The sequence below is a fragment of the Python bivittatus genome, unplaced genomic scaffold (assembly GCF_059951505.1).
Source record: "Python bivittatus isolate LINGU-HERP-01145 unplaced genomic scaffold, Pbiv_v1 ctg000700_np1212, whole genome shotgun sequence".
NCBI classification, from domain to species: Eukaryota; Metazoa; Chordata; class Lepidosauria; order Squamata; family Pythonidae; genus Python; species Python bivittatus.
Genome location: NW_028277098.1, coordinates 18,378,426 through 18,399,393, shown reverse-complemented (window position 1 = coordinate 18,399,393; position 20,968 = coordinate 18,378,426). Strand labels below are relative to the sequence as shown.

At 38.3% G+C, this 20,968-nt stretch overlaps 1 long non-coding RNA gene across 1 annotated transcript; it reads left to right on the top strand.

Moving 5' to 3' along the window:
- Positions 1–10,160: 10,160 nt before the first annotated feature.
- Positions 10,161–18,564, top strand: LOC148214138 (uncharacterized). The gene is made up of 3 exons (XR_015798452.1): positions 10,161–10,443; positions 12,489–12,548; positions 16,797–18,564. It is a non-coding gene; the product is annotated as an uncharacterized LOC148214138 (long non-coding RNA).
- The last annotated feature ends 2,404 nt before the right edge of the window (positions 18,565–20,968 follow it).

The following is a 20,968-nucleotide window of genomic DNA, read 5'->3' as shown; positions in this document are numbered from 1 at the left end:
TATTAGCATCTCATTCACACAGAGCATGCGCACACATCACTCATAAAGGCACACTTACGCACACCAAGACTTGCCATCGGCTCTGCACAGTCACCTAACCCAGGGTTTCTCAACCTCAGCAACTTTAAGATGGGTGGATTTCAACTCCCAGAATCCCCCAGCCTAACTTTCCCTCCACCTCAATATCATCATCTTATCCTATATCCCAGTTAGTGCTGCTGCTTGAAATGCAGGCAGGAAGACAATCATTCAGGCTGTGAAAGTGTTAGTGGCACTCTAGCAGGCAGCCTGAGAGGTCTCTATGGTTACTTCCTGTAACAGGGCCTATGCAGCTTCTTTGGAACCACATTTTAACAGCAGCAGCCCCAAATACAGCAGGGCATGAAACAGCAGCATAAAGAAGGAGACGGGGTTATAAATATAGAAAGCAGAGTTATAAATATAGAAAGAATATCAAATTTCATGCTTTTGAGCTGTTTCTTTGTTTTTCTCCATCTCCCTCTTGCTCCCCCCCATACATTCTCATACAAACATACACATACATTCATAAATATACATTTTCTGATTCAGATCAAATGGTATAACCACATGCACCCTTGCCAAATAAACATGTACTAGGAAACACGAATAGAATGCAACGATAAAAAATATACCATTTTTTATCCCCTGAAATTCCGTTAGCTTTGTATTTGATAACTGACTAAACAATATAATCCCCATTATGCCTATAAAGTATAGGAAATACCAATCAAATACAATAAAAGGCAGCATTACTGGCAAGTTTACTGAAAAGAGTGATAATTCCCATGAAAAAAATTCAGCAAAGAGGAGCTAAGACTACAATAACAGACTTACACGCCAGTGGTCTGAGAATATTCCACAATGCAAATTTTACACTCTGATCCATATATTCATAGATATCTAATAATGTTACACCAAAGTCTGACCTTTGGTCTCTCAGAAGTATTTTCCCTTTGCAAATGCCATTTCTGTTTTTCTTTGCATTCCAATGATGCTTTAGAATTCTTTCAGAAAATTGTTCACTGGTGTTTTTGAACTTGCCTTATTGTTGCAGGGATATTAGTGATAATGTTTTTTGTCCCAAATCTCTCCATCACTCTGCAGCCTCTCTAGCTACCAGTGCTTCTGAAAATGCTCAAGTTACCCTCCAACTTTTTTCCTTAGATTTTTAACTGAAGCATGAAAAACTAGAGTGCTGTCAGAAATGATTGTACAGTGAAAGATGGAGTATTCATACAAATGTCTCTTGGCCATCTTGTAATGAATAAGTGCAACAAATTTGAACCCACCCTGAGAATCTTTCCAAAAAAGTCTCCTTCTTTGAAACCAACCAAAATAATTTCTTTGTTAAATTTAATGAGAATTAGTGGAGGAAAAAAAAAAGAGAAGAAATTTTCTTCATACTAGTAGCTGCTCAGAGGTGTCTGCTGAAGCTGGAGGTTTCATCAAAATGATGTAATATGCATGGTGATGTTGCAACTTGAAATTGAAGGATGGACCTTGTGTTGCAATGAAAATGCACATACAAAAGGAAAGTTTGCCCTGCAACATCATGATGCATATTTTGTCATTTGCTCTCCTTGCCCTCCCCCCTGCCATATAACTATAGAACTGTTAAAGATTCCTGCAACATCCTGTGCTTATAGGATATAATCATGAATTTAACTATTCTTCCCTGTTCTTGAATTTTGATATCATCTTGAAATACAATGCTTTTCACTGGAAACAGATTGTACATATACCCAGCTGTGAATTATCAACACTACTTCAGTGGTTTCACCATTTCAAACATTCATCTCACAAATAACACAATAGGGTTGTAGATGAATTATTTTCACAATTTCTAACTGACTGATGATAAAACATGCAGCACATTCTTACTAAATTAATCGGATACTATTAGAATTAGGATTGGTCTATTTTTGAGTTGGTCAGGGCCTGCCATTTTTTTCAAAGAGTTGAAAGTGCTAGGATGAAACAGCAGAGGCACATATCATCTGTTTAACAGATTTTAGAATGCTTCATAAGATTGCAAAATCTGTTTAAGCAGTGAAAGGATCTGTCCTTGTAAATAGACTCTGCTGGGGTATAATCCTATATATAATCCTATATATTTTATCAGACATAAAATCTATTAAATCCATTAGGGACTTAAACCAGGAAAATCAGTACAGGACTTACTTGGGAATAAGCTCCATTGAATTCAATGAGTCTGCCTTCTGAATATCCATAGAACTTGTTAATCGGGGGGGGGGGTTGTTTTTTTGCCATTCCCTCTCCCCCCCCCCCAAACCTACCAAGCTTAAGAATTCAACTATGCATGTTAGTTCCAAAGATTGCTATTCATATTTTGGCAACTAATTTTGGCTGGACTCTGTCTTCTATGTATGCAATTAAAAATTGATCTCATATCTGATGTGTTTAAATATTTAAACTTTAAAACTCTCTCTCCCTCCCTTTGCCTAAAGGGTGTATGAGTATGATAACAAATTCTTAGTCCTGATAGCAATATGCTAAGTATCACTTTGCAGATTTTATGTACAAGTTCTACATAAAAAATACTATTACTATTATTCTAGGAAACAACTGCATTAATAGTAGATGATATCAGCAATTTTTCCCAATGAGTATGAATTAAATTCCTCTCCCCCCAATTAATTCCAGGTTGTGCATTTGTATACTGTGTGTATGAGATAACTCACTGCCCTCGGCATAACAATTTGGCACTGCCATCTCTTCTGTCACTTTGCTTTGCATCAGACTATATCCCAGTGAGGAAAGAAATAAATCCTATGCCGTTATCCTAATCAAGGATGGGAGGAAATGGAAGCAAAGGAGAAGGCACCCCATATTATGCTATTGATGCTTGATCTTATACTAAGGATCTACATTATGCATTAATTGGGAAACGTTACAAAACACAATGTCCTTTCATTTATTTATAACTGCTTTATGCCTCTATCCCATTCCACCTTCTATATCCTGCCAGTTCTTTCCATCTGGTTCAAGCCCTTTTCCGCTAGTACCAATTAGAGACCAGAAAAACAAGCTTAGATAGAACTTCATGTATCAGGAAGCAAAATTACAGTAATTGATTTTTATGTCCTTTAGAAGGAAGAATGTTGTCTCCAATCACAGAGCTAAAATTATGACTTTCTCTTGCTCTTTCAAAACCTTTTGGATTGCAAAGCTTGGAAGCCAACTGTTGATCTTCTTTTGCTGCTGTATCTTGAAATGATGTGGATGTCTCTCCCATTCAGAAGAAGAAAAATAGGACCATATGATGCAACATTTTCAAATAAGGAACCAAGCCAACAATTTGAAATGTTAAAGGGCTTTTTCTAAATTTGATGCCATGGACAAAGGCCAGATATTTTACCAAAAGAGACATGTGACTGTGTGACATTAAAAAGAAATGTATGTATGTATGTATGTATATATATATATGTCACTGTATAGATATACAAGACTCTCATCTGAATTACTAGAACAGAGTAGTTTAATATCTAAAATATGATTTTAATGGAATAAGTCGTGAAATTAATTTTAATGGAATAATTTATTTGATTGTATCTTCTGATTGAAAACATCTTCAAAATTTCACCTAATTCTGGGGTGGGATCTAATGACCCTGAACACTCTGGAATAGAGAGAAACCTAGCAGATGTCTAAGCAGAGAGAAGGAAAGAATGAAAGTACATCAACCAGAATTCCCCTGGAAACCAATTAAGAACCTCCAGCAGGTTTCACCTTAATAGACTGATAGCACGTACTTGCACAGTATTCAGCCTTCATATGTGAGAGTTAAACATGTGGTAATGTGACTGGAGGAAGTGCCCTTCCTCCAACATATCCATGTGCATCACTGCTTCTAAAGGGGAGAAGGTTAGAAGCATATTCAGTTCAAAGCCTGAAGGGGCATGCAACCTTATTGTTTAAGGTATGAAGATTTATGAGAGATAGTTTAGTGTAGTAGTTTAAGGCACCAGGCTAGAGACCAGGAGACTGTGAGTTCTAGTCCTGCCTTAGGCACAAAGCCAGCTGGTGACCTTGAACCAGTCACTCTCTCTCAACCCTAGGAAGAAGGCGGCAATGGCAAACCACTTCCAAAAAACCTTGCCAAGAAAACTGCAGGGACTTGTCCAGGTAGTCGCCAAGAGTCAACATTGACTCAAAGGCACATAAATAAATAAATAAATAAATAAATAAATAAATAAATAAATAAATAAATAAATAAATAAGATCTATAGCAGTGAAGAAATATGAGATGTAGGGCTAACATCTGTGCCCTTGTTTTTGCTATATTTTTAATGTATAGTTGTGCAGGCTGAATCCTTGCAGAAGTTTATACTGATATTGGGTACAAGAAAATGAAGATTTAACCAAGATGTTTAACACTGAGTAGTAATAATATAGACGAAGGAAAATCAGTTACATGGAGACTGTAACATATAAGTTACATATTACATTATGTAATATATTATATTACATATATAACATAATATAGTTAACAAGGTGAATGGACTCAGTTACAGCAGTGATGGGTGCACCATTGGAAGACCTGAAAGACCAGGTTAGGGATAGATCATCGTGGAGAAAAACTATCTTTGTGGTCACTAAGAGTCAACATTGAACTGATGTCACTTATTCAGTCAATCAATCAATAATATAGGTAACTAAAATGTCACTTGATATAACCAAAATTCTTAACCAGAAAGGTCCTGTCCTAGGGTGGGGTGTGGTATGTCAACCAATTTGTCTTAGCATAAGCTAAGAAGATACCATGTTGCAAAACATCAGCTACATGTTTTGTAGCTGATCCTGGGCATACTGGCCATGCCACAGATGTGTATAGAAATGCAGGGCATGGAAAACCTCTGCAAGGCAAAATACACCACTTTCCATCTTTCAATCTGACCCCACCCCCTTTTTTTTAAACCCAAACACTTTTACAAAGCAGATATGTCTCAGTAATTCTTGCAGATAAAAAATTAAAAACTAAAAGTACAACGTTAGGCAGCTGTCATCTTCATAAGGATAAATTCTGAACTCCTGCAAGATATGATCGATAAGCCTCAAAAGCTCACAGTGGCCACTCTAACCCTCTAAAGATTATAGCACATTTTCCAATGAGGGTTTAGCAACATCATAAGAGGAGAAATGACTGCTTTACAGGTCCCCAGCTTATCACCTCAGAAGACGTTTTTCCCTCACATATGCATAGAGCCTTTCCATATGAAATAGCTATATCATTCCAAGACCAACCCAGCCTTGACACATTTCTGTAATGCTGTGGGTTTTCGCCTATCTTTATATGTAGAACTGATTAACTTTGGAAGTTAATTAACTCTGTGACTGCTCCAGAGGAAATGCAGTAAGGACAGATGGGAAGTCATCCCTCATCACACAACCTGGATCCTCAGATTACTCTCCACTTTAGAATCAAAGACTCCATGTTGCTTTCTAATATTCCCTGGCTGCTTTTTGACTGCTCCCAAAAGTAGTTTTCTACATTCTTATGCAGCAGCAGGATGGGGGGGGGGAGGAGGGGGAGGGGTATTTTTTATTATTATTTTCACCCCAAAGAAAATACAGCAAGAGAAGAACAAGGAAGAAGTACCTGTTAGCTTTTACTTTTAGTACTCCTCTATTGGCCAACTTGAAGGAGCAGTAGCCACCTCAAGAGGGAGAAAAGTCAAAGGGCACAGCACAGCAGACCAAAAAATGCTCCTGGCAAAGCCACTGGCCATGAAGAAGGCTCCATGCTCATGTATAAGTAAGTGAGCCATGTTAAGCATAGTTTTCCCATTTAATTCAGCATTCTGCCTTGGGTAATGAGGCAATTTTCCCTGGAAGCTCATAAGAAGCAGTGACGCAGCTCCCTTTTCCCATATGCATTCCACCCTCAAATATGCTCCAGAAGAGATTTAAAAAAAAAAAAATTGACACTGATGTTTTTTCAAAACCACTGACTCTATGGAGGAGGCATTGGCAAAGAAAAAAAAGAAAGAAACTTCCCTTCCATTTCAACCTATGGAAGCCTCTGGTGGATCAAAGAGCCTTTTGTTGACAGAGGGACCTCTTTAGATACAATTCTTGCTCTTTGAATGCACTCTTGACCAACAGCAATTGGAAAGAGCATTGTCAGTGAATTTGTCTAGGCTACACATGAGCATCAAAACTAGGGATTGTCACCTTTTTCCATCTTTTTGAGGAGGATGGAAAACTCTACAATCTTCCCTAAGAAAAGGAATGAGTCAATTCTCTCACTCTCTCATTCTCTTTTTCCTTACTGTCACTTGCTGAAAAGACTGATATCTGAAACCTAATAGGTCTTAAAGAAGGCAATAGAAAGGCAGCATTAATAGTATTAATACTGCTTTACATAACTACACCACACTTCAAGAAGCTCAAGTAAGATATTTATGGCTTCTCCACTCCTGCTTTTTCTATGCAGTAATATCCCCCCAGTGACCAACTATTTGTAAGGCCTCTTACAAAAGGACGAGCTCTCTGAGGGACAGGAACTCTTTTAAAATGTATTTGGGTGCCCTTGTTTCCCAACGTTCTCTTGTGCAAGGAAATAAAAAGGAATCACAGTCACAAAAGGGCAATAAAACAAAATGACCATATTTCTATTTATCTAAGATGGCTATAAAAGGTAGCCAAGTGAATTAATTCCCATGGTAATGCAATAATTTAAATCTAAAGTGGATAGTCAAGTAGAAGAGAATATCTGTAGCTCAGGGTTGAACTGTGGAGTCCTCTGTTGTCTCTTTTGAATGGTGTGTAAATGTGGTTTATTTCTGTGTGTGTATTGATGGCTGATTTGTTTGAATGCCAGGTTTCCAGGAATTCCCTAGCGTTTTTGGATTTAGGTGTTATTCTTTTCGCAGCTTGTGTTGGTTGTGCTGTAGTGAGTTGAGTGGTGAGGCACTTTTTGATAAACTTGCACGGGCATCAAAAAGTGCCTGACCACTCAACCCACTATAGCACAACCAACACAAGCTATGTAAAGGATACCACTACCATACATCAAAAAGAAGCTCAGAAACAAACTATTACAACCATACAGCATCACTATAGCACACAAACCAACTAAAGCCCTCCAGAACCTCTTAAGGAAACCAAAAGACCCAGTAGGCCAAGAAGAAACAACAGGAGTCATCTACAATGTACAGTGTAACAGCCACTATGTAGGACAGACAGGCAGAAAAGTAGCAGAGCGCATCCATGAACACCAACTAGTAGTCAGAAGACATGATGAAAACTCCTTAATCTCACAATGCATGACTTAATCATAGTTTCAACTGGGAAATTATGAGCATCCTAGACCAAGCTAAATCCAATCTGAATTCCTAGAACCTTGGCATTCAGACAAATCAGCCATCAACAGACACATAAAGAAAAAACATATTTACACACCATTCAAAAGAGGCAATAAAAAAGCTAAGAGGAAAACAAAAACACCAGACCACATCCTCTCCAGCTGCCAACACCCAGATAAGCAGGGATTAACACTAGACAAGCAATCAAGCAGAAAACAATACCCTAATCAAGGAACTACCAAGGAGAAAACCACACCCCCACCAACAGGACAAGATACTGTATTAAAAAAAAAAAACAGGGAGCAAGCCCCACACTCACTAGCACTGATGATGTTAACTAATTGGGTAATGAAAAGTCAGCAAACAAACCATCAAGCTCAGAGAGTACCAAGGACTCCAGTGGATAGTCAAGGTGTTGACAATTGACTGAAGAGCAGGGGCCAAACAGGAGCTCATATATGGCTTCAAGTGATTAGAATTCACTGCAGAAATATTTTTTTTAAGGTAATATACAAAAGAGTATCAGTGAGCTGATTTTCAAAGAGTAAGCACTAGGATAGAAAGTAAAAATGCATCCACAAGATAAATTTCTCCTACTTCTACTACAAAGTTATTTTTTTCTTTTCTTCCTGAAACTGAAAAGCAAGCCAAGTATTATACAAGCTACTTGAAATAACTCTGTGCTTATACTTCCTGACTCAGCATAAACTAATCTGAGTCACTGGCTATTTTTTAAAAGATATTAGTTGCATCACATTTAACTAGAATGTCACTAAAAGGTAGGAATCTTTAAATTCTCTGCATAGGGCTGAAGACAAGCAATATATTTACAAGCAGTAGAGGTGATTTTAATACACATATCTAGTTTAATCTGAAACGAACTCCACCTTCAGTACAATTCTGTATCATCATCAAATCTTTATTACAGTCATAAACCAGGATAAACAATTCTGTAAGTTTCTGGTATTTGGGAGGGGTAGAAAGCACAGCACCATTTTGAAGGCAAGCTAACAATAAAAATTAGATGTCTAATAGGCGTCACGATAAAATTACCAACATCTCTGTTCCTGGGGAAATGCATACATGACATTTATGAATTCTCTTGTAAGACAGTGGAGGATGATTGTATATGGTTAATACATACCTAATATCTTCAGACGACTACAAGAATAGAACAGCCATGCTAGAGCAGGCTGAGGATCCATTTAGTCCCACATTCTGTTCCACAGAAATCATCTAGAAGACAAGAGGAATCTCTCTCGCACACAAAAATGCAAGCACAAGACCACTATTCTGCAAAGGATCCCCAGCAACTGGCATTGAGACATCATAATTTCCCATATACCAAAAGTAATACATAACTGTTTTGACTAGAAATCATTAGTAACCTTATCTTCTATGGACTTGTCAACCCCCTTTTGGAAGCAATCCACACTGGTGTCTATCACTATACTTTGTTTTCAAATCTTTTAATAACTGTATCAGCAGGAGAAAAGAATCAGCATGACTTGGTGATTATTAAACTAATGCTATGATGCAACCTGTTCTTACATTTTTTCTTCTCCTGCAAAATCCAAGCTTTGGATTGTCTGCTTTTTTTCCAAGCCCCCTTAGAATTGTGATTGAATTTCTTCTGATGGCACTTTGAATTTAACTTATTGTTGCCAAGATCATTACAGTAGGTGCATCAATTTTATGTTTTCTTCTTTTCACTGCACATCTTTGTGGAAGTTTGCACATTCTAATCTGAAAAATATCTCATGGTATCTTCTGTGACTTTTCCTTGAAATTTTGGAAGCTGCAAAACCAGGCTCACATATAGTTGAAGAACCTACTAGGATTGTTATTGCCTTTATTTCCCAGTTCTCAATATTCTAGTCTCTTTTTAATTTAGGCAGGGCTAGACCAAGTCATGTTGTATTTAATAGGAAATATATGTGGCACATTTAATGTTCAGAAGACAAGAAGAGACAAGTAAATCTTATTTCAGATGTGGTTATTTCTTCCATTATATCAGAAGACCACAGGCTAGTTTAAGGTATTCAGGACATACCATGTGAACACATAATCAAATACATTCTCCATAACTTCATTGCTCTTTTTGGTCTCTCAGCATTTATTGTCCAAAGTGGCTACCTTACTCAGTTTAACAGTAGGGCCAGTTCTGAACTCAGACTATCAAATATGTCCTACAGAATGAAATAAACGTCTGACAGTATTTCTTTCACTTACATCTCAACAGCAACTTTCTGAATTTTAAAAGGCTGTTTGAATTTCCATCCTACCTTTCTCTATTGTGAATCTACAAGCTAGCAAAAATGATACCCCCTATGTGCAAGACTGAGATATCAGCATCTGTGGTTTGTAGAAGTATAAAATACTGCTGTGGGAAAAACAAAAGGCTGAAATCATAACTGTGCACAAGCATAACACAGAGCTAAATAACTCAGGGTTGGTTTTTGCTTTTGTTTTTTAAAATTAGCATCAAGGATCATTCATAGCTTTCCAAAAACAATTCTACAGGCTCCTGGTTATAGTCCCTTCACACCTAAGAGAGATGCAGATTAGTCTCCAAGTTATGTGTCCCCATGTTGTGACAAGCTTGCCCGCTGAGCTGATTCTCCTGCTCTAGAGAAAATACTGCAAGAACATTTTAGAAGTATTTCCTCTGGAGTTGCGCAACGTACAATTTCCCATTGGCAGAAACTCCTCCCCTGCGCTAGCTCCTGGAGTTTTTGTCTGTTCTTCTGAGATGAAGAAACCACTGCTATTTCCTCCTTGTTTTCTCATTGCTCTGAGGGATAGCTCTGATGTGCCTCCATGCTACGGCCTGTTGGCTTCTCTGTTTATCTCTTCCTTTACCGAAACCCACAAATGCAAAAGAAGGGTCAGGGTACTGGTTAGATGCCCTTTTCAGACCCCTTCCCCAATTAGTCAGCTGGAATGTGTACTGACTGGTGCAAAGAGGGGAATGGTAGGACACTCACTGAATACTATGCAGCAGCATGAAAACCTGGAGATGGGGGAGAACCTTCAAAAGAAGCTATGCTCAAGCAAGAAGCTGCCTTCCTCCTGAAGTGGGACATCTCTAAAGGTATGGATCTGTAGAGGACAGAGGGAATGGCCTTGAGAGACAGGAGGAAAAGCTGCTGCTATGGCAACAGTCAGATGAAAAAAAACTGAGTCTGGGGCAGAAATGTAATGTACATAAACATCTCAGACAAGCCTCTCCCTAGTTTACATGAAGATAAAGGAAGGGAGGGGGTTGCAAGATTCTGTTAGTATAATTTTACAATATATGTAGTATTGGCCTGCATGACTTTGGTTTCCTAGTCTGGTCTACCTTGAAGGCTGACAGGATCAGTTAGCCTTACAGCTGGCTGCATCCACACCCTAAAATTCCTCTTGTGGAGACAGAAACCTATCCATGATTGAGCCATTTTTAAAGCCATGGACTGGGCCAAATTTCAGCCTTCCTGGCCCATGCTTTCCATAAAAATGGGTGCCAAGGCTCACACAACAGATTCTCCCTGCAAGAGGCTCTCTGACTGTGCTGGGAGGAAGTACGTCTGAGGAAGACAAGGAATGATTTGCAAAGAGATAGAAGAGGGAACTGAAAAAGAAAGGAGTTTCTCTTTGATTTAGAATTTAACATAGGAAATGTTATTGCAGGTTAAACCATTCTAGGAAAAGTATTATGCGTTGCCATTTTTTCTATCCCTTTTCCAAGGTTTTCCATCTTCCCTTACAACATCCCTGTAGATGTAGATTTAGTTTATGCTCCTATATCAGGGAAAGGCAACCTGGTGCCCTCCTAGTATTGGGCTGCACTCCCATTAATTCAATCCAGCACAGTGAATGGTCAAGGATGATGAGATGTATTGCCCAAACCATCTGGAGGGCATTTACTCCTGCTAATAACGAATATAGATAAGTCTAATATAACACCTTCCTGCTTTGCCAATTCTTATCTGTCAGTCCCAACTATCAATAAGAATAAGTTCTCTTCCTGTCTTCTGAGTCATTGATGAAGGGAGAGGTGGCTTCCACCTAAGAGCAGCTCAGCATCCAATCATCCAAAAGTGCCACTTTTAATAATTTAGAAGAGCACATTGTCATGCCAGATCCACTTTGATCAAATGAAATGGAGATCTCAACATTGGGGTGGGGGTGGAAAATGGGGGTACCAGAGATCCTTTCTATGCCCCATAGCCATCTCTTAGTTACATTAAGCAGAATCTGCTATATCATGAAAGATTGTTGAGACTGGATAAAATTCTATTATTGACCAGCAAAGAAAAAAATATGCATCCATAAATTATAAAGTACCACCAAGTTTAAACAATGGTTGATGAAACTGACTCACTGATAGGCAGCAGCTATTTTATACTCTTTATTTGTTTATTAGAAATTGTTCTCTACTGCCTATGAATACAAAGTTCTCTAAGTGACACATGCAAAAATAAACAAGTACAACATCTAAAAAATGCATGTTAACCAGTTTCCCAGTCACAGCATTTTAGTAACACCGTTTAGCATTCTAGAAAGAAACAATATTGTGGATAAGGCAATGAGAGCTCAAATCATGAATTAATTGTAAGAAAACCTAAATGACAGACTTGCATGAGCCTTTTTATATATTGGAAGATAGAACATACTACATTTATATTATTATTTCTTCTTGCTGCCGCTATTTGGATGAAGACTTTTATTTGGCCCCACCTTGGGTCTGTTATCTAAAATAGGATATAGGTTTTCTTGGGTCTGGCATCAAGCTAAATTTCAATAATAATAGAAGGAAAATAATCTCTAGATACTGCAGTAATCCTGGTGTGAAGCTTGAGAGGTTACATAAATAAGCATATGTAGAACCAAGATACACATATATTTTGGCTATGTAAGTTTGATATCAACAAAACATGCATGTTATACACAGCCAGCTTGTCAGTTGTTGCAAACAGTGGCACTTGTCATAATCTGTCTCATTTGGATGAAACACAAGGAATCAACAAACATTGCTACTTTTCTCCAGCAAGTCCTGTAATTTTAACATTGGCTTGGGTGAGCAACTTAATTGAATAGAAACCAGTGATGGAAAAGATGTGATATTTTGTAAACTGAGCTGACATTTTGCACTAGGAGGGGAAGATACTTTCAATAAAACAGGATCCGAACACTGGAAATCGATAGAAGAAAAATGTGAGTAGCATGAAAATTGTGCACTGCACAGACGTATATCTGATTTCTATTGAAAATGAAAGACAGATCATTACTCTAGGTATGAAACTGTCATGGGGCAGGTTGAACCACTGTGGTCAAACTAAGATGATATATATTCTTGTATCTGCATTATATCTTATAGATGTTTGCCACTCTGGAGTTACAGAGCATACAATGAAATCTTTAGGCATAGTAATAATATCCCCCACTCCCCCCAAAAAACCAAGACACAAATCTGAAATATTTAAAATTACCCTTGTTCATTGTTAAAACTGAATTCAGAGGATTAATAAGCAAGCATTGAACATAGACTGGAAGACTTGGATTAGTTGTGGCTTCTCCAAGTTCCTCAGATATTTCATCTGTGGAATAAGCTCACAGTTGTGCTTTCAACTGTGCTTGAGGCAAAATCTAGTGACAACCTAGAAATGTAGAAGCTTCAGATTCAAGAAATGTCATTGGTGTCATCAAAATTGCTCCTCAGAATCCTGAGTCACTCTCTCCCACAAGAAACTTTACCATATGGTGACTTGCTACAAAGCATATATACTCAACTGGTTAGCATGTTAATTCTTATTCTATGATCAAATTCATAGCGAATAGAATTTTAGCACTCTCTTTTCTCTTGTACTTCTAATTAAGTCAATGTTATTCACTAGTTATCAAAATTACACAAACCACTGATTTGCAGGCATGGGTACTGTATTTACCAAAAAGAAAGATTATTGCAAATGCAAAAGGATTCTCTCTCCCCCCACCACCATAAACACATCAAAAGGAAGAATAAAGAAAAAGAAAATGATCAACAGAGACAAAACTCTTATGCAATGACCAGCTTCCCCATTTTTGCAGCCTAGGACTCACAAGTCCTCCTGAAATCAATCCTGGAGATTCCCCCATCTAGTAAACATGGTGTGTGCTTGTTTATATGTGTGCATGTATGATATGTACACTATATACACTAGATACCCACTAGATACACTGTATACCCACTAGAAGCCACATTCCAAAGGGAAAAGAAAAAGACAGGTGGAGTCCTTGGGGTTCTCTGAGCTTGGTTGTTTTCTTGCAAACGTTTCGTTACCTGGCTAGGTAACATCTTCAGTGCAGGGCCAAAGACAGGGCCTGTCTCACATATACTTTCCCTTCCTTCTGGTAGTTGCCACATAAAAGGAAGGGGAAAAAACAGGTTGGAAATGGAGGAAGGAAAGGGAAGGGAAGGGAAGGGAAGGGGAGGGGAGGGGAGGGGAGGGGAGGGGAAGGAAAAGGGAGAAAAAAATTGAAAGGTATGAGGCAAGAGAAAGAGGTAGCTGAACAGGAATGGAGAGAAACAAAAGGGAAGACCTGGGCAGGCAGGACAGAAAGGGTTAAAATACATCAGGCTAGCAACCTCTCCCAAGCCTGTCTAATCAGTTGAGTAAATATAGCACAAATGGTGAGCTGTGACTTCATAATTGTGACTTCATGTAAGTTCTGCCCCTTACATCTGCATGTACAAAAGCAGCAGCACTTCAGTCACAATGTCATGACATGTGTTTCATCCTTTACTCCCTGCTGCAGGTGCCCTTGTACCCACTGGATTAGGTGTGGGATTGCTAACAAATTTCAAACACATTATAATTGCTCACAAAAAATTGAATTTCCTGTGGGTCACATCATTGTTCCAAAATACTTGCTAGGCCCCTCACAATCAATATAATTTTGAGGAAAAAAATGTTTTTGTTCTTTTATTTCATTTATTGCCCATTGCATCTGGGGCATGTGTTGCTGTTCTACACAGTATCCTTTAGTTTCCCAACCTGAAGAGCTACCTGCACTTCATCTAGAAGACTGAGTCTGGAACCAGTGGATTCACTGAAGATAAACAATGTATCTCAAAGCATTCATAGAGATCTTCCCACAAAAAAAGCCTTTGTCTTGTCTCTGATTAGGCTTCTTTAGCCTATCTCCAGAGTTGGTGTTACATTTGTACAATATTTAAAATGGAACAACCATTTCAGATGCCTTAATATTGTATGTGTTATCACTGATAGTAACAAGGTTGTAGCCAATGTGGGCCAACAGAAAGGGGAAAAAGAGATGAGGGAGTTCAGGAGAATGCCGAAGTTTCCTTTAGGGAAAAAAACCTAAGATGAAAGAAAAGCAACAGTCCAATCAGGATTGAGTATGCTAAATGGCCATGGATTACTCTATGTGTGTGTGTGTGTGTGTGTGTGTGTGCGCGTGTGCATGTGTGCCTTCAAGTCAGTGTTGACTCCTGGTGACTGTCCGGACAAGTCCCTGCAGTTTTCTTGGCAAGATTTCAGAAATGGTTTGCCATTGCCTGGTTTCTAGGGCCAAGAGAGAGGGACTAGCCCCAGGTCAGACAGCTGGCTTTGTGCCTAAGGCTGGACTAGAACTCACGGACTCCTGGTTTCTAGCCTAATGCCTTAACCACTGCACCAGACTGTCTCTCGTGCATTACGGGTGTGGGAAAAATGAAAGGATTAGAGCATCCTTCTCGCAGGCATGGCTGGCTCAGGCATTTATACTGCAATATTTTGTCTTAGGTTCTACTTTGCAGCAACAGCAATAAATATCCTTATTACCAAAATGTTTATCTGGCCTTTCTGAAGGGAAGTCAAACTAATATTCTCCATCCTGAAGGGAGAAGAAATGGGTGAAGCCAAGTCAGAATGGTGTTGGAACATATGGAAAAAATATGATTTACAATGAGTTTCGCACTTGCAGACCAGTCTCTTAGCCTCTGTGCTAAATAAACACTCAAGTAAAAGACATCTATTTTTTTAATGGCAAAACACAAAGGAAGGAATTAACTAAATAAACCTTGAATAAAAATAACTATTCTTGTTAGGAAAACTTTTAAAGATGTACAAGCAAAATGACTTCACAGTTACATTCCATCGTTCTCCAAGTAAAAACTGTTCTCCTTACGGTAGGCTAATATCACTTCTATCATGTGCCTGGCATTCATAAACTGTATCTGGTCATCTTGCAACCTCTTCAAAGCTTGTCTTGGCTTGATATGTCAGAAATGGCTGAAGCAAAATCTGACAAAACTAGATGACATTCACTGGCTGATGAGAGAGAGGAGAGGAGAGGAGAGGAGAGGAGAGGAGAGGAGAGGAGAGGAGAGGAGAGGAGAGGAGAGGAGAGGAGAGGAGAGGAGAGGAGAGGAGAGAGGGAGGAGAGGAGAGGAATTCTAGAGAACATTAGTAGCACAAACCAAGGGTTTTGAAATGAACCACACATACATGCACACACACAAAGTTGTCACTTTTCTTCAGCCTTAATTTGGAATGCCCTACTTTTTCTCAATGATGTTTGAAAGAAATTGAATTCTACCACTGAAGCTTTCTTCCTCCCCCAAAGAAGCACTTACATGATTTGTAATGTCCATTTCATTTCTTGAATGGTCACAGATATGCTCCCACCATCAGTCCATAGAGTTATAGTGAGGTTTAAGTCCTACTGCTTGTTCTTGTTTTCACAGAGTTACCATGTAAATTACAGACTGTGTAAATGTGTTGTGAGCTGTGCTAATGAAAACTTTCAGAGAACTGTGTGTACAAATTTATCTTGCTTGCTTACTGAAGACTAGACATTGTTTGATATATAACAGGGACTGGCAAACTTTTCAGTTAGACCTGCAGACCATGCTGGGTGCCAGGCTAGGGGCACTCACACAGATATTCATTTATTCCACATATGCTTTATTATATATTTTGTGGAGGGTAGCTTCATTGCTTCCCCATCCTCCCAAGAACCTCCTGAAGAACACGATTTTCCATTTCTGTTAGTAGTAGGAATCTAATGATCATGAGAAAGATTGGTATAAGAAGTCTCATCAACCTTTCTTCCAAAAATCCTGCTCAAAATTTATAAAGCATTTATTGTATGTCTATGAACAGACTGGCAATTAATTTTATTTCAGCATTGGAGAGATCATAATGTCCTCAGTCATACTGGATGGGAGCCTCCATCTTTTTTGTAGCTGCCTCTATTTATTCATGTATTTATCTCTCCATCTATTTAATTGTTATATTTTTACACTACCACACTCTGCAAAGACTCATGGTGGCATACAATAAAAAATATTATATAGTAGAAATATAATAGTATGATAATACATTAGGACATAAAATTATTGAATCATTCACTCAAGCATATTAAGCTGATAGGTGTCCAATGATGAAATCTTAATCAAAGATGCATTTATTTTTACAGCTTTTCTGAAAGTCAGAAGAGATGGCAGTATCTGGATTTCCAACAGAAGGCTGTTCCAAAGAGTAGGAGCCAACACACAAAAACGAATTCCTTGATCTACTCCAAAACTCTTGCAGAAAGGGAGGAACTCTCTGCATCCTCAACCATGACATGCACACTGAACATGTAGAACTCACTTAGAGTAGATGGTCCTGCAAGTGTGCAGGTTCTTTGTAGAACTTATATGTCAAAAGGGTTTTATAGGTCAAAACCATCACTTTGAATTGTACCTGGAAACCTACTGGTAATCAGTACAGAGACTGCAGCATGGGTGTTGTGTGTACGCTGCTGCATTCTGAACCAACTTCAACTTCTATGTCATTTTCAAAGGCAGCCTATATACAACATAAAGCAGTTGGCTAACTGGGAATTGATGAGTGTGAATTAACGGTTGCCAGGGTTTTCTTCTCCAGAAGAAAATATAGAAGTAAGCATGCTTCACTATTGTTATTGCCACTATATAAGTTGAAACATGAGCTCATACCCATGTTCAGTCAAGTTCAGTACCACTCGTCTTCCACCAACATACTTGGCATCTCTTCTACCATTTTATTTCTCAAAGCTTCTCAGGAAACCAAGGAATCCCCCGGGATCAGCATATAAGGAAAGGCCACTTGGAAACAATCTTATCCACTTTCTCAATGACTTTTTCCATCCTTAGAGTGCCATAACAACTCAGCATACTTCGCTTGTGAAATGCCAACCAGGTTCCAGCCCACTTTCCAATTTCACTACCTGGCTGGACTCAATTATAGCAGAGATGCGTGCACTGTTGGAAGACCTAAAGGGCCAGGTTGGGGACGGATCATCCTGGAAGTCTATCCATATGGTCACTAAGAGTTAACACCAACTTGATGGTACATAATCAGTCAACCAACCAATCAAACTAACTAATCTGGCTCAGCTATTATAGAGGGTAAAGGAAAGGACTGTCCCTGAGATCTTCAGGCCAGGAACAGAAAACCCTGGTGAGACAAGTCCTTTGCCATCACTTACATATTTAGTTTCAGCTGTGCCATTTAAGACTTGTCTTGCTTAGAAATGCTATCCTCCTTCATATCCTTTTCACAGTAATTCAGGGAAGAGTCACACAGGTATGAAAATGCTTTATGTAGTTTTGATACCAGTATGCTGTCAGCCCTACTAGATAGATCAAACCATGAAATCAACTCCACAGAATGTCTACAACTACTTTTACTGAGATTGACTATAATAACAGAATCTTACAAGTCTGTCTGTCGGAACCACTTCTAAACCTTATCTGAACATTCTGTAGTTAAAAAATGCTTTAGCCCCTGTTGCTGAGGCAACAGAGCCTGCATATCTCCATCATGGTCATCTTCCTTACTCTCTATACATGCTTCATTATTTGTGGTTAAATGGGCAAACTGAGATTATGGTTGAAGTTGCTGGAATTGATAGGAATGTTCTATATGTGGATTAAACATAAAGTGGCCTATTGATATACATAAAATACTGCTTTGTTATGAGTGTATCTATGTGTGAAACTTTCTTAGAAAAAAAAATAAGAAGGAATTTCTCCCATTATACAATAAAGGAAAATATAGGGATGACTATGGAATTTACTTTTACTTTTTAAAGCAAATCCACCCATTTAAGGTGGGATAGGGATGTTATTCACTGACTTTTACAATCGTTGGTTTAAAAAAACTGGAAGCAAGATTTACATATTTTTTTATTATTATTAAGATGCATACAGGCTGATCTAAATATATCAAAAAGAATAGCTATGTTAACATTTAGAGACTGAAATGGAAAACAATATGGAACAGGCTTTTGGACAGACCCACATGAAAATTACTTGGACTGCAAATAGACTGGTTCTTATATCCCTACTTACAGCAAAGGAGTTGAACCCATGTTTCACATACAGAACTTTCTCAACAGTTTGAAGTCCTGAGAGCTGCTACTGGATCTGGGCAAAACGACGTTACTTTTACTAAGTAAAATACCTTTTCAAAATAATCAACAAAAATTCTTATATCATTTTTACACCTGTACAGGGCATGCCACAGAACATTTTCGGAAACTAAATTTACCACTCAGATTTTAGCTATCAGCATTTTATATAATTTGTATTTAATTTGGAAGCTTGATCCAAGGACAGGACCATAACATATGCTGGTATCGTACTTAGTCTCTGCAGATGCCCTCCCTAACAGTTTTCACAGATTAATTTAGTAGCTTTATAGTAATCTGTCCATAAAATATTGTCTGGGATTCGCTGAAATCATATTATACACATAATCAGTTACATTGAACTTCAACCAAATCAGAAAATTCTAGTTGCATATGTACCCACTTGTCGTACGTGTTAAAAAGAATTTTGGAAAACCGGCCAGTCTAGTTATTTAGCACATTCCATTCTTCTCTGTGATTCATCATATAAATATTGATATTGTAGAAGACTCCAATCTAGCACCGGAATTATTTTTGGAAGAAGTTACACTTAGGGTTGGAGACCAGGGATGCGGGCCTACCAGATGTTGTTGAAAAACAAGTCCTATCATCTCTGACTTTTGATCATATTAACTGAGACTGATGGAAATCCAGCAACTCCTGGAAAACTATAGGTCCCTATCCCTGGTACAGATATTAGTCTACTGAAGTAACACAAATGGTGATAAAAATACAACTGTAGATATTTCCCTATCAACCAGCTGATTTCAAGCTAGATATGCTATTTCTCATCTGAATATAATGCTCTGTGCCAACCTTTTCAAAATGCAGCAATGTCCTTTGGAGAGTCTCTTTTCTTCATAAGCTTTCATCTCCTGTGTCTGTTTGAAAAAGCTTGCACCCATCGGTTTGGGGCAAGCATAATCATTCCTAAAAGGAAGGTACAAGAAAATTTAGACATAAATAGCCTGGCTGAATAGAAAGCATGTAGAAATAGTTGCAAATCAGCTAGCAGAGGGACAGAAGATGGCTAAACTAGGAACTGACAGTAATGGTTCTGCACTCTGTCCTTCATGTATATAAGATGCATTATTGTAGGAACAAGAAATACAGAAAATAACATAGCATTATTATGAGCCATCTAAGTTCCATTCATGACTGAGTAAGAGTGAATTATATTTACTGTGTTTTTAGGAGCATGTTTGTATTAAATGCATCATTAAAATAACAAAGTTTGAAAAATACCATGGAGACTGTAAAAAATAATAATAAACTCATCTGCCCATACCCTTGAAAATTAGATACTTTTTCTTGTTTTGATGTTCATTTGAAATTTTCTCCAGATGCACTATTATCTAACCTCGGAAGGCTAACATTTGTTCTCATCTTGACTTATCAGAACTCTCTGTTACGGCATACTAAAGTAGGAGCTGTGTTTATTATGGGGGATGTTGCAGCAAAACCTTGTTTCTCCTCTGGCCTAATTTGCTGCTATGCTGTAGCATGCACATAGTGTAGTGGCATAGCAAGAATGGAGTAATTTTATACCAAGCATTAAGAGAAGACTGGACAAGGTAGACAGAAATCCATCAACCTCAGTATTGGTGTCTTTTAGTATTGGAGACTTAGGCAAAACGTGTATCATATGCAAAATTCGTATCATATATCCATGCCCCCAAATGCATTACTAACAAATGATAGACATTGGGTTGTCTTAGAATATTGTTTGTACATTTACAGATCAGAAGATCTCGTACATCCTTGCTGTACATGGCTGAAATTGTGCTGAGAAACTGGATAAGGTAACCTAATGCCTGCTTAAGAGAGAATTTGAAAGACAGATTGCGTGGTTTGTTTCTTGTAACAGCTCCTGCCTAATGCCCTCGTTCTGCAGGGACTTTCATTAGTGCGTGCCCTGATCTTGTCCTCCAAACTGTCATTGCTTTAGACAAGCAAGGATTTAATTGAAAGAATACCACGCTGTGACAGTGGCTCAGGTGTGAAGGCCATCTCCCTCAGCAGATTAAATCCAGGCTAATGACTGAGGGTTTTTTTTTTTTTAATTCTCATTCCTCATGTAGGAAAGGTTTAATGCCACCTATTAATTACCATTCCCAACTGACCATTCCTAGGATGTTGTTTCATACACACATATACACAAATGCATGCATGCGGTCTCCATCTATAGGCAGAAAGACTGGTGAAGAGATAAC